This window comes from Lepidochelys kempii, chromosome 7 (assembly GCF_965140265.1).
Source record: "Lepidochelys kempii isolate rLepKem1 chromosome 7, rLepKem1.hap2, whole genome shotgun sequence".
Taxonomy (NCBI): Eukaryota; Metazoa; Chordata; order Testudines; family Cheloniidae; genus Lepidochelys; species Lepidochelys kempii.
The window spans coordinates 3,507,988-3,533,640 of NC_133262.1; the positions used below are offsets into that span (position 1 = coordinate 3,507,988).

At 40.3% G+C, this 25,653-nt stretch overlaps 1 protein-coding gene across 22 annotated transcripts in view; it reads right to left on the reverse strand.

The window, feature by feature from the left end:
• FHIT (fragile histidine triad diadenosine triphosphatase) overlaps nucleotides 1–25,653 on the reverse strand; it is a 1,095,777-nt gene that overhangs the window by 651,250 nt on the left and 418,874 nt on the right. Inside the window, exon 4 of one of the 22 annotated variants that reach the window (XM_073350945.1) lies at nucleotides 3,957–3,981. The exons of 20 other annotated variants lie outside the window; for them this stretch is intronic. The gene's annotated coding sequence lies outside the window, so the exon portion shown is untranslated. Of the gene's footprint in view, nucleotides 1–3,956; nucleotides 3,982–25,027; nucleotides 25,047–25,653 lie in introns of those variants that run through there. One more of the 22 variants, XM_073350960.1, reaches the window with a different exon arrangement.

Sequence of the window (25,653 nt, forward strand, 5' to 3'; positions counted from 1 at the left end):
GCTAGCAATGTGTAGCCTTGGGGCTTTGCATACATGTCTGTCTGCCTGTGTGGATCTGGTTACAAGGTAAGATCACAATCTTTCCGTAAGAATCACCAGTTTTCAAATAATGCATAAGGTGCAAACACACCTCACTTCAAACACTGGCCACATATACTATCTTGCCCTCCACTCTGCTTTTTGTAGAACAAACATATAATGTGACCAATGTGAAACAAAATTCCACTCATGCATTCTAGTGGAGTTATTTTACGTCCATTTCACACCAGAATACACTAGCATTGACGGAGCACAAGGTAATGTTCCAGACAATATCTTTTAAATAGAATCCCATTTCAAGACTCCAGTGCTCAAAAGTGTTTGATTTAGTTTTACAACCATCTGAACCTGCATTTCTGTATCTGTCTTTTCTTACGTTAGTAGATGTAAGATTGAGATGAGGTCTCCTCTTCCTGGTGGTGGAATTGGCACCAAAAGTAGTAACTTTTCAAAATCAGAAATAAAAGCATCAGGAGTAGGAAAGGCCATTTTAATCAAAAACTCATCCCATGTAAAATCAACATATTCACCTGACCACTACACTCCTCTGTGGTGATGAACAGAGCAAAATTATGTACAATCTACATTAATAAAAATAATAGCGTTCCCAAACCTCTCCTAGATGTTAATCTACTAGCAAAATACTGTATTTTAAATGTTCTGGTTAGAACTAGTCATCCACACAGCTGTCCTGATGAATGGCAAAATTAGTTAGGTATTAAGCTTTGCCTGTGCAAGCCAAATACTGATGAATGAGGCCTTCAGTGTTGTAATAATGATAGTGAGTAATGGAACAACCAAAGGTTGTTAAGAAAGAACACTGAATAATGTATTACCAAGACGGAGATCAAGGAAAATATTTTTTATCAAGGAAATAAAAAGATTAATATTAATCATGGCTTTTTTAAAAGCAGAAAAATGAAGTGCAAAAAGAGGAGAATTTCAGGTATTGCTACAGTATGCAGTGACTGGCTGAAATTATACTGTGAAAATCCATTTTCTAGGGTGACTCCCTAGGGCTACATTACATGCTAGAGGAAGAATAGAAGATTGTGCCATTTCTCTGAATACAAAGGCATAAGGAACATTCTACTTGGGTGAGGTGGAGATAGTGGGTTATAGAGAATAGTGAGCCGTGCCGAAACAGCGGAGTTTAAATTTATTCCCTTTAAGGTCACAAAAATATAAGAGCGCTAACATGACAGAACAAGGACTGTTCTTTGGCTAAACCCTTCAGTGAGAAAAGGCGGCTTTAAAAACCACAAAGCGAAATAAGCCAGTATCTTTTAGTATTCCTATTTATTTCTGACATAGCACTGTACGAATGCACTTTATGACATTGTAAAAACACCTGATCCTTCCCTTCAGTGGTTTACAATCTAATCTGGATTAATATAATTCAAATGTCTACAGGACAAGGCACAGGAGCTGGGGCAGGCTGGAGTTGTAGAAAACTAGTAACAGGATGCTAAGTGAAAGAAGATTTTAAGAACAGGTGCCCAGGAAAAAGACAGCTCTTCTACAAGTCAGGGGCCCAGTGTGAAAGAGAACCCCAGTTTGAGACAAGAAGGATGAGACAAAAGGGAGCATTATGGCAACAGGATTGTACAGAGTTCAGGGCCAGGATGGGAATAATAGGATTTTGTAAATTCATCCAAAAAACAGTAGTTTGCAGAGAGAGAGATGCTTTGCTACAACTCTGAGAGGAGCAGTACAGACTTCACAGGAGAAGGGTGTGTTTGTGGGCGGGGGGAGCGCTCTCTCTATATTATGGCAGCTTCCCAGGGCTGCCTGAGGGTCAACAGCATAGCATACTGCAGCCCTACATCCAAAATCCCCCTTCTTTTCCCAGCCTCACTCCCCATCCTCTCACCCCCATATCAGGGCTTGCAAGGGAGTCTTCAAGAGGCAGACTTATGGCTGTTTTCCACAGTGCCTGAACCAGGGGAATCCTTCCCTGGCCAGATCTGAGGCTTTTAGGAATGCTTTATGCTGCTCCAACTGTTTTTCTTCTCAAAAAGGGACAGAGATGGGATGAGAATTTGCACCCAAGGAGTTTCTGTCATTAAAACACTTTAAAGGCTCTATTTGTGCCCTGAGGTCTGACAAAATTAAGATATTTCAGGAGTGGGGCATGAACTTCCTCAGGAACATGACAACCAAAGGATTCAAAGAAATAGTATTTTAGCATTACAGTAGAAGCTCAGAGTTATGAAGACTAGAATTACAAACTGACTGTCAACCACACATCCAATTTGGAACCAGAATCAGGCAGCAGCAAAGACCAAAACAAAAACAAAAAAAACAACCCACCAAATCACCCAAATACAATACAGTATTGTGTTAAATGTAAACTAAAAAAAAAATAAAGGGAAAGTTTTAAAAAATTGACAAGGTAAGGAAACTGTTTCTGTGCTTGTTTCATTTAAATTAACATGGTTAAAAGCAGCATTTTTCTTCTGCATAGTAACATTTCAAAGCTGTATTAAGTCAATGTTCAGCTGTAAACTTTTGAAACAACCACCGTAAAGTTTTGTTCAGAATTACAAACATTTCAGAGTTCTGAACACTCTCTGTTCCCAAGGTGTTTGTAACTCTTAGGTTCTACTGTAATAACTGTTTTGTGCTCCACAGCATTTGAGAATGCATTGTAGCTTATTATATGCCACCGTATAGGGGACATATTGAGTCTGATCCAGTGCACCGATCTACCTAATGGTTTGTCATTATGATATTAAAGAGATGGCAATTATATTGCTACTCTAAGAAACCCACTGTACTCCCCAGAGATACATAAGAGAAGAGTCAAGTGTTGAGCACTCAGGGCCCAAACTCATCTGTATAGAATCAGTTGACCCAGTAGTGAAAGAAGAAATATGCCTTCTATTCAAAAATTCTTAGAACAAATCATGTAATTTGTCATGTTTGTCTTGTTTTTTTAATAAAACCGAACTAAATTTACTAATAAGCACAGCTAATACCACCTCTTTAGTACAAAACCACCAGAAACAGACAAATATCCAGTTTCTCTTCTTCAGAAGAAAGTACTTTAAAAAACAGATAAAACATTGTAGAGAGGAAGTAAAGTCTAACCTTATAAACAGAATCGCAGCCAAAGGCAATGATTACACGGTTGGAATGCCCAAAGATTCCACAAACAAAATCATAAAAACAAATGCATAGCAATACTTGAACACCAAATAAAATAAAATAAAACAAAACAATGTACAGGAAAATAAGAGAGTGAGAAGTTTTGAAATAAGATTTATCATATGTAATCTCATTCTCAATGCAATGTGTTGAAATCATCAGAAGTTAGTGTTACCCCTGTGTGTACAATTCTGCATTTGTCATGTTCTTAGCATTTCCTATAATACTTGAGTGTCCTCAAGAGCATTTTTATCTTGCTGTATTAATAAAAATGCATAATATAGATATTGGGAGAATAAGGCAGGTACTGCACTCCTGCCGACAATACTGAAGCTATACAGAATGAACAGATCAGGTAGTGAAATTTTACGATCAGATTTTCTTCTATATTAAGACAATATTCCTAGATATTGATATTTCTTTATCTCTACAATAATCTAATTTTAATTTTTCTCCCTATTAGCGTTTTTTAAAAACCTACGTATACATTTATATGTTGAGAGAGGAGGGTAAGTCCCCATTTTGATATTCTGTATGAAAGATACCATATACAAACAAACAGTACTGACTGTATCTTATAATTACATAACCCACCATCACTGTACCTGTAAACAACTAAATTATTTATGTAATGATTATATAGTATAATCTCTGTGTATATGTACAGGATGGATCTCATGACTGGAATACTGCTTAAGAGTGGTCTAAGCTTGTTCAAGGAGTCCAGGCAGGAAAATAAGGGGAGAAGGTATTGCATTATACATTACCTTGTTCTGAGGCAGCTGAAATTCTCTGGGTAAAGATAAAAGGGGAAAAAAATCAAGGATGACATACTAGTAGTGGCCTACTGTAGACCACCAAATCAGGAAGAGGAGGTGGATGAGGCATTTCTAGAACAGACAACACACACCCAAAACAAAACACCTGGCAGTACTGGGGTACTTTACCCAGACATCCGTTAGAAAAGTAATATGGCAACACACAAAATTTCCAATAAATTATTGGAATGTACAGGGGACAACAACATTTGTTTCAGAAGGTGGAGGAAGTAAATCGTGACAGACATTTTAAACCTGATTCTGACCAACAGGAAGGAATTAATTGCGAATCTGAAGGTGGAAGGCAATTTGGATGAAAGTAATCTAGAAATGATATATTTCATGATTCTAAGGAAAGAAAGGACTGAGAACAGCAGAAAAAGGACAATGGCCTTAAAAAAGCAGACTTTAAGAAATTCAGAGACCTGGTAGGTAATATCCTGTGGGAAGAAAATCTAAGGGAAAGAGGAGTTCAGGCGATCTGGCAAAGAGACAACATTAAAGGCACAGAAAGCTATTCCAATGCTGAGAAAAGGGGGAATAGTAAGATGCCAATATTTCTCCTTCAGGAGCACTTTGACTGAAAATCAAAAAGGAATCCTACAAAAAGTGGAAATATGGACACATTGCTAAGGAGTACAAAAGAATAGCACAAGCATGTTCAAAGTCAGAAAGGTTAAGGCACAAAATGGGCTGCATGTAGTAAGGGACATAAAAGGCACTAAAAAGAAGTTCTTTAAATATATTAGGAGCAAGAGAAAGATGACCGAAAGTAGCTCCTCTACTTAGTGAGGAATGAGAGTTAACTGACAACATCAAGAAGGCTGAGGTGTTTAATCCCTATTTTGCTTCAGTCTTCACTGAAAAGGTTAATGGCGGATCACATACTCAACACAATTTAATATTAAACAACAAGGGGGAAAAAATGCAAGCCAAAATAGGGAAAGAACAGATTAAAGAATTTAGATAAAATTAGATGCAATCAAGTTGGCAAGGCCTGATTAAATTCACCCTAGGGTACTTAACGAACCCGCTGAAGCAATCTCTGAATGGTTAATTATTTTTGGGAACTCATGGAGAACAGGTGAGATCCCAGAGGACTAGGGAAGGGCAAACATAGTACTAATCTTTAAAAAGGGGGAACAAAGAGGACCCAGGGAATTAGAGACCAGTCAGCCTAACTTTGATACCTGGAAAGATACTGGAACAAATTATTTTAAAAAAATCAATTTGTAAGCACCAAGAAGATAATAGTGTTATAAGGAATAGCCACCGTGGATTTGTCAAGAACAAATCATGCCAAACCAGCCTAATTTCCTCCTTTGACAGGGTTACTGGGCTAATGGATAGGGAAAAGCATTAGACATGTTATATCTTGATTTTTGTCCAACATGATATTCTCATAAGCAACCTAGAGAAATGTAACCTAGATGAAGTCATCATCGGGTGGGTGCAAAACTGGTTGAAATACTGTAGTCAAAGAGTTATAACTGGTTCACTATCAAACACAAGACATATCTAGTGTGGTGTCTCAGAGGTTAGTCCTGGGTCTGGTCCTATTCAATATTTTCATCAATGACTTTGATAATGCAGTGGAGAGTATGTTTATAAAATTTACAGATGTCACCAACAAGGGGTTGCAAGCACTTTGGATGACAGGATTACAATTCAAAATGACCTTGACAAATTAGAGAATTGGTCTGAAATCAACAAAGGAAATTCAATATAGCTAAACACAAATGGACTCAAATCACTTTAGTACATTGCCCTGGGCCCCCTGCCATCTCTCTCCTGGGAGACAGCAATATCTCATAGTACAGAGAAGTTCAGGAGGAGGAGGATGGGTGTCTGTCTTCTTTCAATGCAACTAAAGCAGTTTCAGTTCCATGTCGTGGCCTGACATCCAGATTGTGATGGATCTCTAATGTTAGATTCAATTTGCTTGTAGTTGGAATTTGGCTAGCTTCTCTACCACCTTGCTCAAGTATGAGAGGTTTCACACAGGATGGTAATTGGCTAGAGCCAATGTATGAGTGGGTTTCCTCAGTTTGGGTCAGACATTAGCTATAGACTCAGCCTTCACACATATGTTTCAAGAAAAAGTTAGCTGCTTTTCGGGAGAGTGTTGAAAACGACAACGTGCTGCTTCTGAACAAAGCTTATAGCAATTTTTTTTTCTGAACAGCTGAAACAGGGATGTAATTGTAAATTAAGTAATGTAAATTCAGTGATGATGACAGTGATGGTGTCAAAAGTGTTTCACTTGCAGTGATATGAAATTCATCCATGTCCTGTTTCGAAGTTTCATTCAATAGTACATTGGAACTTGAAGAATCTGTACTTTTTGAGACAAGCATGGTTCTTCCCTCCCCCCCCCCGCTTATTAATCATTCTTGACAAAGTTTACATTTCACTTTAGAAAAATGATTTTTTTTTATTACTTCAGTCTGTTCAATTGCTTGTTTGCTACTCGAGCTGGCCAGGGAAATTAATTTCAGTTCTGTGAAAATTTGAGCTTTCAGAAGTTTTTCCACCTCAAATTGAGACAATAAGCCAAAAACTCACATTTTCATGGAACTAAAATCACATAGTACTTATTTTTGAAACACCAAGAAGTGGTGTCAGGCAGCTTGCTGTTCTGGACATTGGCCAGCCCTGGAAGCCAGTTGGCACAGGCGTCTGGAAGCGCTTCGGTCCCCAACTCCAATGTACTACACGTGGCAGGATACGCTGGAACCATGGACACTGGAAGCCCAGTCTGCCGAGGAGCTAGGTAGGTGAGCTGGCAGAAAACCAGACAGGGAACCACTGGAAGCTTGTTGAAATCAAACTAAATCTGAAACTAAAAACTAAACTGAAATCTGCTAAAAGTTTGAATTTCAACAAGTCGGCAAATTCTGACCCCCTCTATTTTCTAACACTTCCTTCAATCTTAGGAATGTTGCATCTGATACATTCGTGCACTTGTGACTGGTAATCACTAATCACCCAATTGCTGTGTTAGTCAGCGTGAAAGCTGCTGATCACAATTATAACTAGAAACAAACAACTAAAGAATTCAAACTGTGCAGACTGTTTTCAGCACATTCAGTGAGAGCGGATTCCAGCCAGTAGTCCCTAACATTTCTCTAATCACCAATGACTGCATCTATTCCCCTTTCCCCATTAGGAATTAAATGTATATTCATAAGTTTCTTATATTTCCTAAGAGGTCAAAAAGGCATGAAAAGAGTCTTGATTTTCAATCACCTTTTAGAATAGTTAAGAGTTTTCATTACGACCAGAATTAGAGGCTATTGTATCTATTACCAAAACCCAGTCAAATATAGTCCATTCTCATGTAAAACATCTCAACATTAAGTTCAAAACGTGAAAAACACAGTACTACCCACTTCTTTTTTCCTTTCTCATTAGTTGTGAAAATGTTTAATTCTTTTTTCAATTATTCTGGATTCTTAGCAAATTAGAAACTAACTTTTTCCAAAATGTGGGAATTTCTATGTCCAACCAGTTCTGATTATGAATTATGAGGATTTATGTTGCAAGTTAAGACTGGCTAGTTTCCTCAAAAGAGATTTGCAATTTTGTTTGTTGCAGTGTTCTGGAGGTTCACATGACAAAAACATATTTTTCATCATGTGCGGTACATATGGCATATAAAGTTTAATTATCATAATTTTATTTAAAATGATCATAGTTTCAGAGTACCATTTGGGCAAAAAATATATTTGTGATGTTAATTCAGTATCAGAGTGAAAATCTATTTCCATTCTGCTTTTATGCTGATTTGATCATTAGGAGAGTAACTTTTACCATTGAAAATTTGACAAAAATATTAAATGTTTGAATAATATTCTTCTCACTAGCAAACCAACATCAAAGCAGGATGAGAGCCCATTTACACCTTTCTGCTGTTGGTTAGCTAATTTTGAATATAATGGTATAACTAGACTTTGGCAAAGAGAGATCAGCCTTATGTGATTAGTATCCATGAGATGTGGCGTATCTGATAACAGAAATCGACCACACCAGGATTATATCAAAATAAATCCATTTACTGAAGATGACCCCTTTCATCAGACATTTTCAGCACAGAAAATATGCCCTGCAGCTCTCATTGCTGTTATCAAATTCCCTATGCACCAGACTGAACAACTTACTTTATTTCAACTAGCCCTTGTAGGAGAAATATACAGTATTCAAACTCTTCAGTTACATTACAAGTTTAAAATGGCTGTTAAATGCATTTGAGAGAAAACTATAGGTAATGTGGTTCAGAAAAATTAATCTAAAATCTGATTTCTGCTAAAGGATGATGAAGTTCTGACCTTATTACAATATCTTACACAAAGCTGCAGTCTGGGTCAGAAGTACAATCAAAGTTTGTAGCTCAGTCAAAGCTTAAGAGATTAGGTATCCAAGCCTGAGAGCGCGTGATGGCTGCACAGAACTTCTTCCAGAAGTAGCTGAACGTTCCCTCAGTGGAATATGCAGATGTTTGTAAATATGTGGCAACACTGCCTTCCTTCCCTTGATACCATCTAATCATAGTTATCCTCATCAAGTGGCAAACATAGACAAGGGAAAATTTTCCTCAATGCCTGACGAGTGGGATGTGACCAAGAAATGCCAATTTCACTGTACACAATTGACTGCGTAGTCAAGCACCAAAATAATTTTATATCAGAGGGGGAAAGTTACCAGCTTCAAAAGTGGCAAATGAATATTAAAAGCTATGGGAAAAATATGACCCATTTATATCCCTTCGTTTATAACTGCAGGTAAATGCAATCTGTACTTTAGGACCAGGCAACTAGAAGAATCGAAGGTTGGCATTCAGTTGTCAGCCATAACATTTACTGAACTCCAAAACAATGCCAATGCTCTGATTCTCACTCACTGAAGTCAATGTGAGTCTTGCCATTGACTTCAGGATCCAGTAGGACAAGGTCCCAAAACTGAGCTGACATGTGTCTATGAAACGGCCGTTCAATTGAGCTCATGCTCTAGGGATTGGAGCAAAGGTGGCAGGAAAAGAACAGAAGTGAGGCATGTTTCCTTCTGTCTGGCTCCAGGAATAGGATACCTTTAGCATAGAACTCATCTGGATGAATGCGTCCCCAGATGTCCAACTGCATGGAGTCTGAAGAATAGGCTCTTCCAGAATTGCCTCTTACTATCGTCTTGTCAGGATGTTAACACCATCATGCTATGACCTAGGCTAGGAGCATTGCTGCAATGCAACACCTTGATGCTACAGATTGCTTTACCTGGAGCTGTTCTGCGACACCTTTAATAGATTCCCAGGCCACAACCTACTTCACTGGTACTCACAAATTCTCTCACTATATCTCCAAACAATATTTTGTATTTACAGAAATCCTTCCTGAATTGTTTATTTTCCACACTAGTCTCCTCTTGCACTCAATCCCTATAGTTTCTTATTAGATTAATGACTAAAACATCTCAGGTTTCTATCAGTCACTCTATTTCACTCTAGGACAGTATACAATGTACTTCTAGCATTTACTAGTTTAGGCTCACATTCACAAGCTGAAGAGGACAAAGCTATACAGTCTTCCTGATTTTTTGTATAAATCAAACTACAACAGCATGATTTCAACATTCTCTATAACACATTGTGGCAGAAATACAAATACAGATCAAAACAAGAATGGAAACTGTTAGGCTCCTAAACTCAACTTTGGCCTCCCACTTTTCTAAACATTGGCTACAGTTCTCTATGATGGGAGCTTTTTATTTATGAATAATTTGACTCTTACTCCATTTTTCTATAATGAATGGCAGATCTTGATATGTACGTCAACAACACAAACATAGGTCTAAAAGAATTGTACATGATTTTCAACTGTGGCATTGCAATGGCCTTATCAATTATAATTATAACCATATCTCTGCATACTCACTCCATGCACCAGCTTGCTTTCTGTTTATACTGCTGCTAAATATTCTGAAAATAGTTTAAACCACATTATCTGTAACTACCCTAATGTTCCTGCACTGTTCTGTTTCTTTTCAGGCAATGGTCTCTATGATTGCTAATTCTCTGAGGAAGCTCATAGTAAGAAGGTGGTATGGAAGGGAGGGGTTCAGCTATTGTGACCTGCACTGGATGTGCCATGTTTGTCTTTCTTCCACAGGACAGAAGCGACTTTGTGTGTACAAAGTGCAAGCTGGTCTCCATACTGGAAGAGAAGATTGAAGGTCTGGAGCAACAGATAACGACCCTGCGTTGCATACGAGAAACGGAGGATTTTCTGGACAAAAGTCAGGATATGCTTCTATGGGCACAAAGCTCTAAAGATTTCGAACACGTTGCACAGCGGAGCCAAGAGGCCAGTGAAGAAGATTGGCAACATGTGACCTCCAGAAGAAGGGGGAATGTCCGGGTTCCAGCAACGCGGACACAGGTAACTAACCGCTTTCATGTTCTCTCCACAGGCACCGTTGCGGAGAGTGGACCAGATGATATGTCTGGGGGGAGAAAGCAGAAGGAGACTCCGCTGGTTGGAAGGCATGAGATGTGCTGTCCTGAGATGGGGGGTTCCATGACCACCACTCCCAAGAGAAGGAGGCGGGTGGTGGTGGTCGGGGACTCTCTACTCCGGGGGACTGAGTCATCTATCTGCCGCCCTGACCGGGAAAACCGAGAAGTCTGCTGCTTGCCGGGGGCTAAGATTCGCGATGTGTCGGAGAGACTGCCGAGACTCATCAAGCCCTCGGATCGCTACCCCTTCCTGCTTCTCCATGTGGGCACCAATGATACTGCCAAGAATGACCTTGAGCGGATCACTGCGGACTACGTGGCTCTGGGAAGAAGGATAAAGGAGTTTGAGGTGCAAGTGGTGTTCTCGTCCATCCTCCCCGTGGAAGGAAAAGGCCTGGGTAGGGACCGTCGAATAGTGGAAGTCAACGAATGGCTACGCAGGTGGTGTCGGAGAGAAGGCTTTGGATTCTTTGACCATGGGATGGTGTTCCATGAAGGAGGAGTGCTGGGCAGAGACGGGCTCCACCTTACGAAGAGAGGGAAGAGCATCTTTGCGAGCAGGCTGGCTAACCTAGTGAGGAGGGCTTTAAACTAGGTTCACCAGGGGACAGAGACCAAAGCCCTGAGGTAAGTGGGAAAGCGAGATACCGGGAGGAAGCACAGGCAGGAATGTCTGTGAGGGGAGGGCTCCTGCCTCATACTGAGAATGAGGGGCGATCAGCAGGTTATCTCAAGTGCTTATATACGAATGCACAAAGCCTTGGAAACAAGCAGGGAGAACTGGAGGTCCTGGTGATGTCAAGGAATTATGACGTGATTGGAATAACAGAGACTTGGTGGGATAACTCACATGACTGGAGTACTGTCATGGATGGTTATAAACTGTTCAGGAAGAACAGGCAGGGCAGAAAAGGTGGGGGAGTAGCACTGTATGTAAGGGAGCAGTATGACTGCTCAGAGCTCCGGTACAATACTGCAGAAAAACCTGAGTGTCTCTGGATTAAGTTTAGAAGTGTGAGCAACAGGAGTGATGTAGTGGTGGGAGTCTGCTATAGACCACCGGACCAGGGGGATGAGGTGGATGAGGCTTTCTTCCGGCAGCTCACGGAAGCTACTAGATCGCATGCCCTGGTTCTCATGGGTGACTTTAATTTTCCTGATATCTGCTGGGAGAGCAGTACAGCGGTGCATAGACAATCCAGGAAGTTTTTGGAAAGCATAGGGGACAATTTCCTGGTGCAAGTGCTAGAGGAGCCAACTAGGGGGGGAGCTTTTCTTGACCTGCTGCTCACAAACCAGGAAGAATTAGTAGGGGAAGCAAAAGTGGATGGGAATCTGGGAGGCAGTGACCATGAGTTGGTTGAGTTCAGGATCCTGACACAGGGAAGAAAGGTAAGAGGCAGGATACAGACCCTGGACTTCAGGAAAGCAGACTTCGACTCCCTCAGGGAACGGATGGGTAGGATCCCCTGGGGGACTAACATGAAGGGGAAAGGAGTCCAGGAGAGCTGGCTGTATTTCAAAGAATCCCTGTTGAGGTTACAGGGACAAACCATCCCGATGTGTCGAAAGAATAGTAAATATGGCAGGCGACCAGCTTGGCTTAACGGTGAAATCCTAGCAGATCTTAAGCATAAAAAAGAAGCTTACAAGAAGTGGAAGGTTGGACATATGACCAGGGAAGAGTATAAAAATATTGCTCGGGCATGTAGGAATGAAATTAGGAGGGCCAAATCGCACCTGGAGCTGCAGCTAGCGAGAGATGTCAAGAGTAACAAGAAGGGTTTCTTCAGGTATGTTGGCAACAAAAAGAAAGCCAAGGAAAGTGTGGGCCCCTTAATGAATGAGGGAGGCAACCTAGTGACAGAGGATGTGGAAAAAGCTAATGTACTCAATGCTTTTTTTGCCTCTGTCTTCACGAACAAGGTCAGCTCCCAGACTGCTGTGCTGGGCATCACAACATGGGGAATAGATGGCCAGCCCTCTGTGGAGAAAGAGGTGGTTAGGGACTATTTAGAAAAACTGGACGTGCACAAGTCCATGGGGCCGGATGAGTTGCATCCGAGAGTGCTAAAGGAACTGGCGGCTGTGACTGCAGAGCCATTGGCCATTATCTTTGAAAACTTGTGGCGAATGGGGGAAGTCCCGGATGACTGGAAAAAGGCTAATGTAGTGCCAATCTTTAAAAAAGGGAAGGAGGATGATCCTGGGAACTACAGGCCAGTCAGCCTCACTTCAGTCCCCAGAAAAATCATGGAGCAGGTCCTCAAAGAATCAATCCTGAAGCACTTACATGAGAGGAAAGTGATCAGGAATAGTCAGCATGGATTCACCAAGGGAAGGTCATGCCTGACTAATCTAATCGCCTTCTATGATGAGATTACTGGTTCTGTGGATGAAGGGAAAGCAGTGGATGTATTGTTTCTTGACTTTAGCAAAGCTTTTGACACGGTCTCCTACAGTATTCTTGTCAGCAAGTTAAAGAAGTATGGGCTGGATGAATGCACCATAAGGTGGGTAGAAAGTTGGCTAGATTGTCAGGCTCAACGGGTAGTGATCAATGGCTCCATGTCTAGTTGGCAGCCGGTGTCAAGTGGAGGTGCCCCAGGGGTCGGTCCTGGGGCCGGTTTTGTTCAATATCTTCATAAATGATCTGGAGGATGGTGTGGATTGCACTCGCAGCAAATTTGCGGATGATACTAAAACTGGGAGGAGTGGTAGATACGCTGGAGGGCAGGGATAGGATACAGAGGGACTTAGACAAATTGGAGGATTGGGCCAAAAGAAATCTGATGAGGTTCAATAAGGATAAGTGCAGGGTCCTGCATTTAGGACGGAGGAACCCAATGCACAGCTACAGACTAGGGACTGAATGGCTAGGCAGCAGTTCTGCGGAAAAGGACCTAGGGGTGACAGTGGACGAGAAGCTGGATATGAGCCAGCAGTGTGCCCTTGTTGCCAAGAAGGCCAATGGCATTTTGGGATGTATAAGTAGGGGCATAGCGAGCAGATCGAGGGACGTGATCGTCCCCCTCTATTCGACATTGGTGAGGCCTCATCTGGAGTACTGTGTCCAGTTTTGGGCCCCACACTACAAGAAGGATGTGGGTAAATTGGAGAGAGTCCAGCGAAGGGCAACAAAAATGATTAGGGGTCTGGAACACATGACTTATGAGGAGAGGCTGAGGGAACTGGGATTGTTTAGTCTGCAGAAGAGAAGAATGAGGGGGGATTTGATAGCTGCTTTCAACTACCTGAGAGGTAGTTCCAGAGAGGATGGTTCTAGACTATTCTCAGTGGTGGAAGAGGACAGGACAAGGAGTCATGGTCTCAAGTTGCAATGGGGGAGGTTTAGGTTGGATATTAGGAAAAACTTTTTCACTAGGAGGGTGGTGAAACACTGGAATGCGTTGCCTAGGGAGGTGGTGGAATCTCCTTCCTTAGAAGTTTTTAAGGTCAGGCTTGACAAAGCCCTGGCTGGGATGATTTAATTGGGTATGGGTCCTGCTTTTGAGCAGGGGGTTGGACTAGATGACCTCCTGAGGTCCCTTCCAACCCTGATATTCTATGATTCTATGATTATTCTTGGTCCCTAGTCCCACTGTACAGAATTGCATGAGTCACATATCAGCACATAAACTCAATCTAAGCAAATCATTTTTAATTTGTTTTCTTTGCATTTTCTGCTCTCTTCACAGCTCTGCATCACTTCAGGCATCAACAGAAATGTTTTAGTGTAAATCCCTTTTTTTAACTTTGCAAGATTGTAAATGTTCTTTTTATTTTATAGTCACTAAGTGATTTGAAACAGAGAGGATTATATTCCTATTTGTCAGTAAATCTGATAATTTCTTAAGTAAGGGTCAGACACCAATAGACTGACCTGCAACTAATTCTAGAACAAATTTCTATATAGTCTACCGAAAATGCTTTGGCATCAAATGAGAGAAAATCTTTCTAATAAGATATTTATGAGTAATTAGAAATCTATGGACATGATTAAATCTTAATCTGTAGAATCATAGAATACCAGGGTTGGAAGGGACCTCAGGAGGTCATCTAGTCCAAACCCCTGCTCAAAGCGTTCCGACTAACACACAAAAAAACTACCAAGGAGCTGGGCTGAAACTCACTCTGTAAGAGCACAGATTTGGTAGATATTTGTTAATGTTTTTTTTTTCCATATATTTGTGACTGCCTCAGACTGCTCGTCTCCACAGGACAGCAGCCTATAAAGCAAGATTCTGTGTTCTCACATGGTCACTTGAGTACCTGTATCAGACCTTCACGCATTGTGGGTGTAATGAGGTTATTTCTAATGAAAAGTTTTGATGCATTGTTGCATTGTAAAAATAATTGACTTAAATTGTCGTTTATTATTTCAGAGATGATTTAAAATAGAGGAGTGATCTGTACAGTACTAGCTGGTGGTTCATCCCACAGGCCCAATCCTACTCTTCATTTAGGCAAAGTTCCCATTGTAGTGAATTCCCTCCAAACAATATAAGAAAGACACTCAAGCCCAGGCCCTGCTGCTCTGATCCAGATCTACTGTCCCCTTCTTCTGAAGCACTCCTCCTTCTCCTTCCCAAAGCCCTTCCTCCCTTTTCCTTAAAAAATCTGAACTATCAAAACAATGCCCTCAAAGTTCGGGTCTTAGTATATATAAGAGTCCTGCCTAGTAAAATATTTTCATAAATGGGATCTCATATGGCTAAGCAAATAAGGTGGTGAACGGGCAGAAGGAAAGACAAAAAAGAAAATAAAAGGAAGTAGGAATTTGATTAATAGCTAATGTCACAATTTCACTGTCATAAGAATGGCTGTTCTGAGTCAGAACAATGGTCCATCTAGCCCAATAACCGGTCTTCTGACAGTGGCCAGTGCCAGATGCTTCAGAGGGAATCAACAGAATGGGAAATTATTGAATGATCCATCCCCTATTGCCCAGTCCCAGCTTCTTGAAGTCAGAGGTTTAGGGACACCCACAGCATGGAGTTGCCTCCTTGACCATCTTGGCTAATAGCCATTGACGGATCTATCCTCCATAATCTTACCTAATCCTTTTTCAAACCCATTTATGCTTTTGGCTTTCACAACATCCCCTGGTCACGAGTTCCACAGGTTGACTGTGCATTGTGTGAAAAAGTAATTTGTTTTAAACTGCTGCCTATTAATTTCATTGGTGACCCCTAGTTCTTGTATCATGTGAAGAGGTAAATAACACTTCCCTATTTGCTTTCTCCATACCATTCATGATTTTATAGACTTCTCTCATATCCCCCATTTGTTGTCTCTTTTCTAAACTGAATAGTCCCAGTCTTTTTAATCTGTCTTTGTATGCAAGCTGGTCCATATCCCTAATCATTTTTGTTGCCTTTCTCCGCACCTTTTCCAATTCTAATGTATCTTTTTTTGACATGGAACAACCAGAACTGCACACAGTATTCAAGGGGTGGATGTACCATGGATTTATATAGTGGCATTATATTTTCTGTTTTATCATCTGTCCCTTTCCTAATGGTTCCTAACATCGTTAACTTTTTTGACTGTATTTGCATATTGAGCAGATGTTTTCAGAAAACTATCCACAATGACTCCAAAAATCCCTTTCTTGAGTGGTAAGAGCTCATTTAGATCCCATCCTTTTGTATGTCTAGCTGGGATTATGTTTTCCAATGTGCATTTCTTTGCACTTATTGAATTTTCATCTGCCTTTCTGTTGCCTAGTCACCCAGTTGTGCGAGATCACTTTGTAATTCTTCACAGTTAGCTTTGGACTTGGCTATCTTGAGTAATTATGTAGTGTCTACAATCTTTGTCACGTCACTGTTTACGCCCCTTTCCAGATCATTTATGAATATATTGAACAGCACAGGTCCTAGTACAGACTCTTGGAAGACACTGCTATTTACCTCTCTCTATTGTGAAAACTGATGATTTATTCCTACCTTTAGTTTCCTATCTTTTAAGAAGTTACTGATTCATGAGAGAACCTCTTATCCCATGACTGCTTGGCTTGCTTAAGAGCCTTTGGTGAGGGACCTTGTCAAAATCTTTCTGAAAGTCCAAGTACACTACCATCCACTGGATCACACTTGTTCATATGCTTGTTGACATCCTTAAAGAATTCTAATAGATTAGTGAGGCATGATTTCCCTTTACAAAAGCCATGTTGACTCTTCCCCAACATATCGTATTCATGTATGCGTGTGACAGTTCTGTTCTTTATTATAGTTTCTATCAATTTGCCTGGTATTAAAGTTAGGTTTACCCATTTATAATTGCCAGGATTGCCCTCGAGGTAAGTTAAAACAAAGAAATATATAAAAATGTACCTAAATCATTCAATAGCACCACACCGTATTCAGTCAAGAAGATAAGTGTTATCAAATGTCTGGTGCAAAACCCACCCACAGTGGAGGCTAGTAAAACAGTCCCGAAATAGCAACATTTGATTGGAAACTCCATCCAATCAGTAACTCTAGCAATCAATGAGCCTCTTTGGAAAAAAAGTCACCCTTTCAATGGCTGCTGAAAAAGCCAGCCTGCACTTTTTCAGGCCCCAGTGCATTTTTATTTTCTGCTTAAGGTGTGACTTTTGCTACCAGCTCAAAGATGCTTCTAATCCTACTGGATCATTTGTCCACATGCAGTACAGGCCCAACGCTGCATATTGCTATGAAAACCACCCAGAATGTACCCTCAATTGATACAAAAATTACATAGCTAGCTTTAAATACTGCCAAAAGTCACAGAGAAAGCATATTATGGTCTCCATTATCAGGGACAAAAAACCCCTACACATTGAGAGAGGTGCTCTTATTTTAAAAACTACCCACTTTACACCATCACGTTTGCTTCTCCACCTACAAAAATTTTGACAACATTTAGGCTACTGGCATGGTAAGATAACTGCTTATCATGGTGACCAATATGGTCTAATTTCCTTGTACGCCACCATTTGTCTGTATCCATCAGTTGTCTCATCTTATACTTAGATGATTAGCTCCATGGAACTGTGACTCTTAGTTCTGTGTGTGTATGGTGCCTAGCACAATGAGATCTTGGTCCAAGATGGAGCCCCTAGGTGCTGCAACGCCACGTACAAGAACTTAAAGATATCCAGTCTGCACTAAACAGACACTTAAAGAAACTGCATCAATAATCGCCCCTGCTGCTATAAAATTAATGTCGATACCCCTTGATCTGACATGCAGCCGTGCACTTCAGCACTAGAAAAAAGAAGGAAAACAAACAAAATACCCAAAACAAAACCCAGGATAATAAAAACTGTCACTTCTATAGCACCTTTCATCTACAGCTCTCAAAATGCTTCAGAAAAGTAATGGAGTCTCATGAGAACCACACAAGGTAGGTGTCCTTCTACCTGTTTTACAGGTGGGTAAACCGAAGAACAGAGCATAAGTGACTCATATGGAGTCAGTAAAAGAGCCAGGAAAAGAACGCAGAAGTCCTGAGTTTTTTATCTAGCTAGTCCAATTAAGGACTTAGGGCCTGATCCAAAGCCCAGGGAAGTCAATGGAAAAATCTTCCAACTGACTTCAGTGGGCTCTGGATCAAGTCCATAGTGTCAACATTAAAGGATGATGAAGAACTACAATATTTTCTTATGCTGTCTTTACTATTATTTTGACAGCCAGAAAGCCTAAAACAAGAACTAGTATAAAGTAAACTCTCAACAGAGAATACAGAAACAAAAACAGGTACTGAACCATGTAGATCTACTTGCTACAAAATGTGTACACATAACAAGCACATCAAACAGAATCCTTAAAGGAAAACATTCTAAATCCAGGCTGGAATCTCTGCGAAAGAAAAGACAGAGGCATGTGAAAGTGTGTTACATAAATGAAAATACATATAAACAATCTCAGAACAAACCTCCAACCATCTAGACTAGGAAGAACAGAATACATCATGTAGGAAATATTTCTAACAAATATACCACTCTATTTTTGATTTTGCCACTATAGTTTTAACAAAAGATGGCTGGCCAGGGAAATGGAATGATTCTATAAAGGTTAAATAAATTATGCTAACTATATTCAGAATACTTCTGTAAAATAAAAACCACATTCTGCTTTTTCATATTATTTCCAAATTTAAATAAATTAGCAGTTTTAATACATCCTGGAATCTTCTCCTCGGCAATAATCTTTCATGATGAATGCTAGGGAAACTAGTGACACATTGTGCACCCTTTATAATGGCTGATCAGGTCACCCTGGCTTTTATTGAACAGTCCTTCCACTGCTCAGCAAGTCAGAACACACCTTCTCCAAAGGACCCAGCTTAACTTGGTGTCCAGGCCCCAGTTGTCTCCAGGGTAAGCTAGGGAAAAACGATGCATAGAATGTGTATCTTGGTTGCCTTGGAGATGGAGGTTCTTCAGCACCCCACAGAGTACTTTAATCTGCAACCACCCTTTTTTTTTTTAAATTGGATGCTTAGGAACCAGTAATCACACTGTCAGATTCTGAAGAATTCCACAGTGCTGCAAGTTTGTCTTCAACTAAAATGTGTTTTAAATCTGAAGTATTCTAAAGCTCTGCTGAGGATATTAATAGACAAAATCTATCGAGTCTGTAGTACTTTTGTAGATCTCTGATTAATTCTAAAATGACAGCCATGCAACCCAATTGCAACAATTGTTAAAGATGACTCACAAATTTTCTAATGCCCAACTCTTTAATATTACCAAAATACTACAGCAATTCAGTCCTAATATATTAAAAAAATGAAAAGGGACTTCTAATTGGCTTGTCTGCAATCATAGTTTGAAGGCCCATGCAGTTAATCTGAGTGGTCTTTATCCCATAAGAACATAACATCATAAGAATGGCCATACTGGGTCAGACCAAAGGTCCATCTAGCCCAGCGTCCTGTCTTTTGACAGTGGACAATGCCAGGTGCCCCAAAGGGAATGAACAGAACAGGTGATCATCAAGTGATCCATCCCATTGTCCATTCCCAGCTTCTGGCAAACAGAGGCTAGGGACATCATCCCTGCTCATCCTGGCTAATAGCCATTGATGGACCTATCCTCCATGAACTTATCTAGTTCTTTTTTGAACCCTGTTATAGTCTTGGCCTTCACAACATCCTCTGGCAAGGAGTTCCACAGGTTGACTGTGCATTCTGTGAAAAAATACTTCCTTTTGTTTGTTTTAAACCTGCTGCCTATTAATTTCATTTGATGGCCTCTAGTTCCTGTGTTATATGAAGGAGTAAATAATACTTCCTTCTTTACTTTCTCCACACCAGTCATGATTTTATAGACCTCTATCATATCCCCCCTTCAGCTTGGAATAGAAATGACAAAGTCCCAGTCTTATTAATCTCTCTTTATACGGCAGCTGTTCCATACCCCTAATCATTTTTGTTGCCCTTTTCTGAACCTTCTCCAATTCCAATATATATTTTTGAGATGGGGCGACCACATCTGCAGGCAGTATTCAAGATGTGGGCATACCATGGATATATAGAGAGGCAATATGATATTTTCTGTCTTCTTATGTATCCCTTTCTTAATAATTCCCAATATTCTGTTCGCTTTTTTGACTGCTGCTGCACATTGAGTGGATGTTTTCAGAGAACTATCCACAATGACGCCAAGATCTCTTTCTTGAGTGGTAACAGCTAATTTAGACCCCATCATTTCATATGTATAGCTGGGATCCCACAGATAGAGTGGTGCCCTGTGCAATATCAGTGACAATAGTACTAGCTGGCAAGGAGTGCGAAGCCCAGTATACAGGGGACAATATGGTTAATAAAACAAACCTGAGCAGAAGACTAATGCACCAAAAATAACAGCATAACTGGGGGAAAGGGGGATCTCCAAATGGGGATTACACCATTATACAATCCTGTTTCAGTTACTTATAACTTCACAAAATTTTAACCATTTGGGCTGAAATTATCTATGCCAGTTGTTTGCCTCGGGCTGAACTTTTCTAGAAAATTACAGCCAAACTGGTTCAGCCATTTTTGAAAACAAGGATGGGGGAAATTACAATTTGCCATTGTTAAAAAATGCTGGTGAACTTGCTTTGGGACAGTGACTTGAAATTTGGCAGGGGGTGGCTGACCCCATGAAAATCAGTCCATATTATAAAGCCCTTGGGGATGGGAAGCGCAAAAATCACAGTTTACACATGTCCAATAGAGACCTCTCTGATTTTGCAGCTAAAATCTCTAGATTCCATCTTCACGGAGTGTGCTCAAACCTCTCTCACTCCTAGTGCTGGCCAGACTGAGCCTATGCCTTTCTCCACAGTGAGTGAGCATGCTGCAGCCCAGGGCAGGAGGGACAAAGCCAGATTTTTCCCTGTCACTGTTGCTCCCAGCTGCTCTGGACCAAAGTGGGAACTGAGAGCAAGGAGCTGGTCTTCCCTGGGTTCTGAGTGTACCCCCCTGCAGTGCCCAGGCAGCATGGAGGAGGAAGATGCCTGATTTGAATGCAGTGGGACAAAAGCCTGACCAAGGGAAGAGAAAGGAGAAGATGGGGGGAAAGGAACCTGGTGAGACAGGCTGGAAGGGGGTGGGAGAGAGAGGACTGGGATTCCCCTTTGAGGAGGTTTTATTATCCCTGTTTTACAGATGCAGAACTGAGGCAGAGATTAAGGCCAAAAATTTCCACTATTTTTGAGTGTCGGATCTGAGATGTCTAGGACCTGATTTTTCCAGAGTATTTAGTCTTATACAGACATTGTGCAGTCAAAGCACAGCTCTCATTGACATCAGCTGCGAGTGCTTTGCTTTTTTGCAAATCAGACCCAAAGGTATTGAGCTGGGCATCCAGAAAAAGAAGAACACTCAATCAGTCATCACCTATGAAGAGTTGGGTTTATGTGTCTACCCTAGCATCATGCAGGAACTCTGCAGAAGAGGCAGGGATTAAAGACAATTCTCCAGAGCAGCACACAACTGCCTTAACCCTGAGACTATTCTTTCTCTTCCTGCAATTGCCTTCCCTTGTTCATTACACACCTTCCAACTTCTGCAACAAATGAGGTAAGGCCCCTATAGACAACTACCTTCACTACCAAACTCCGATTCAGCCGTAGAGTGGGTCCATCTGTGCACTGAATGAGACAAGGGAAAAAGCAGTATGTGATCATGTAGAACCATAGACCCATAGGATTAGAAGGGACCGCAAGTGGCATCTTAGATGCCAAGGTGGAGGATTTGTTGCATCTAAATCATCCAAGACATATGACTATCCAGCCTCCTTTTGAAAAGCTCCAGTGAAGGAGCTTCCATGACTTCCCTAGGCAGCTTGTTCCATTGTCCTACTGGTCTTACAGTTAGAAAGTTTTTCCTGAGATTTAATCTAAAACTGCTATACTGTAGTTTGAACCTGTTGCCTCTTGTCCTGCCCTCTGTGGCAAGAGAGAACATTTTTCTCCATCTTTTTTATGGCAGCCTTTCAAGTATCTGAAGCCCGCTATCACATCATCCCTTAATCTCCCGTTTTCCAGCCTAAACATACCCAGATGTTAAACATCACTGGACCCAGAACAGATACCTGTGGAACCCCACTTGAGACCTTCGTCCAATCTTACATCATTCCATTAATAGTTACTCTTGTCTGCGGGTTGTTGAATCCTCCTAATGGTAGTTCTGCCAAGCCTGCATTTTTCCAGCTTATTTATGACAATGGTCACTTGGGACTGTGTCAAAAACCTTGCTGAAATTGGGGTATATTATGTCCACCACATTCCCCCTACCCACCAAACCAGTTACTTGTTAAAGAAGGAAATTGAGCTGGTTTGGCATGCTTTTTTCTTAGTGAATTCATGTTGGCTGCTAGTGATCACCCCTTCATCCTCCAGGTATTTGCAAATTCAAATAATTATACACAGTATCACAATGCATGTAGATTGTGGGAGCCCATTAAGGAGGCTGATTAAGGTTGCATAGGTATTTACTAACCTTTGAGTGCTTGATTTTGCAACCTTAATAATGTTCTTTTAACAGTCTTTTTTGTGTGTAATATAATAAATAAAAAATAAATTATGCTCACATTGCAAATATCTTTTTGATTATTTCCATCCAAAACAGATAAACAAGGCTAGGTGAAAAATTCCATTAGGACAGAAAATATCAAGGTTGCCTAGACTTGCTAAATTCAGCAGATCTCCTGTTTTTTTTTCTTCCATTGCCAAGGCACCTGAAACATACCAAGTGCTATTTCTATTAACACCTATTATTTATTAAGTTCTGAGATAATTGACTTGGAGGAAACATATTGGCGGGCTGTCCTTAATGTTTTTACCTAGGTTATTCCATTTTCTGAGTGTTCATGAATGAATGGGGGGAGGGATAGCTCAGTGGTTTGAGCGTTGGCCTGCTAAACCCAGGGTTGTGAGCTCAATCCTTGAGGGGACAATTTACAGATCTGGGGCAAAAATTGGGGACTGGTCCTGCTTCAAGCAGGGGGTTGGACTAGATGACTTCCACTTTGATAGCCACCTTCTTTGGAAAGCCAAGTCTGGTGCAGTGGCCCATTAAGATTCATGTTCTAGAGAAAGGGGTCTACACAAAAGCACCTGTCCTCTGTGGGTGTCATCCTACCCTATCAGAACAGTAGTAAGGAAGCTCAATGGGACTGATTCTGATCTATTAGTAATTCTATTAAAGCCAGTAGAGTTACTTAAGTTAGTCAAGCCACTAGTGTAAATCAGTTGCAAGAGATCAGAATCAGGCCCTATGGAGTTTTCTGGACCCTACATGTATTTTTCTTACTGAGGTGATAACACGGACCTACCTATTTCAAATTAAAGATGATGTGCTAAATGTATTATCTGAAGTACAGAAGTGATCAAATGGTTACTGATCATTTGAAAAAATGGAAAAGAGGTAAGATGTGAAAATATATATTTCCCAGTCTTAGGGCTTAATCCTGCAAAACATTAAACATGTAACTTTACTCACATGAGGAATCCCACTGAACTCATTTGGTCTACTTGCATGAATAAAATTATTCATGGCCTTGAGTATCTGCAGGATCTGAGGCAATTTCTCAAGATGTATAATGCCTAATAAGTTTCACCTGAAGTATATACACATGTTGGTAAATACATTTTCTTGCACCATAAAGAAATCACTTTGTCAACAGATGTTACATTTTTATAACTATTTTTGTACTTATATCTTTCTATGACATGTTGTATACACAATATTCCATCTTGTCAAAAGAGCAAGGGAAAACCAACTACTTCTTTAATGTTTAATTAAGAGTAAAAGCAAATTTATGTAATGATATACCACACTCTTCCATAGTAATAAAGACAAACATCCCTGCACGGTATCAACACTTATGAAGATAGTCATTTCAGTTTCACTTGGCTTACAAAATGCCTAAAGAAACTTTCACACTATTGTACATCATTTCAGATATTTCTGCTGATATTTTATTTAACTAGTTCATTGTAGGTATCATTTGGGACATTATAGTTTCCACAGTAACATTTTTGGTACTTGAATAAAGTTTGTGATATGCCCTAAAATAATTATATTTGTCTTTAGCAAACATGTTTCATTCAAAATTCAAATAACTGCTGATAAAGGCTGACAAAAATTACTCCAGCTCAAAATGTGGCAGATGTGCTATCTGCCAAGGGATTTCCCTAGAAAATTTCCAATTTTCTTCTATCAGTTTAGAGAAGGTTCATTTAAAATCTGTTAGAATGTATTAATGTGCAGCATTGCATTATGTGTAGTTAAGGATATACGGGGAAAATACTGGGAAATCTAAACTCTGGCAACTTGACACTAAAATTGCTACACAATCCATCCAAAAGCTTTTAAATGGACTATTTAATTTAATTATTTTGTATAAACCATACTAAACCCTGCAATTTAGTCCCCCAAATTACAAAATGTGCATAGTAGCATCTCTCATTTGATGAGTTTTTAAAAACAAATCGTGGAAAGCATTTTAAAGCATTCATTTTCCACTGCTGATGTCTGAGTATTTTAGGATTTCAGGATGTTGTATCCCAAACAACAGCAGAAACAAATTTGAGCCCTCTCTAAGTCCAAGCAATATGAAGTCTTGGGGTCCTACCTGACTTATCCTTTATTCATGAAAACAAATTGCAATATGGCAGAAATTCCTTCATCTATCTTCAGATTGCTAGTAAACCACACCCCTTCCTCTTTAGGTCAGTATCCAGCCACAGTAATCAGTGCATTTTTCCCATTCCCTATTAGATTGTCATTTTTTCTGTTGGGGCTAAGGGTGGAGGCAACATAACCCCTATCCACCAAAGCACTTGCAACCCCTCCCAACTTGGTATTGTCCACAAACTTTATCAGTGTACTCTATATGCCATTATCTAAATCGTTGATGAAGATATTGAACAGAACCGGACCCAGAACTGATCCCTGCGGGACCCCACTCAATATGCCCTTCCAGCATGACTGTGAACCACTGATAACTACTCTCTGGGAACGGTTTTCCAACCAGTTTTGCACCCACCTTATAATAGCTCCATCTAGGTTCCATTTCCCTCGTTTGTCTATGAGAAGGTCATGTGAGACAGTATCAAAAGCTTTACTGAAGTCAAGATATACCAGGTCTACCGCTTCCCCTCTGTCCACAAGACTTGTTACCCTGTCAAAAAAAGCTATCAGGTTGGTTTGATGCAATTTGTTCTTGACAAATCCATGCTGACTGTTACTTATCACCTTATTACCTTCTAGATGTTTGCAAATTAATTGCTTAATTATTTGCTCCATTATCTTTCCAGGTACAGAAGTTTGGAAATTCCCCAGGTTGTCCTTATTTCCCTTTTTATAGATTGGCACTATGTTTGCCCTTTTTAAGTCTTCTGGAATCTCTCCCGTCTTCCATAACTTTTCAAAGATAATCTCTAATGGTTCAGATATCTCCTCAGTCAGCTCCTTGAGTATTCTAGGATGCATTTCATCAGGCCCTGGTGACTTGAAGACCTCTAACTTGTCTAAGTAATTTTTCACTTGTTCTTTTCCTATTTTAGCCTCTGATCCTACCTCATTCTTACTGACATTCACTATGTTAGACATCCAATCGCCACCAACCTTCTTGGTGAAAACTGAAACAAGGAAGTCATTAAGCACCTCTGC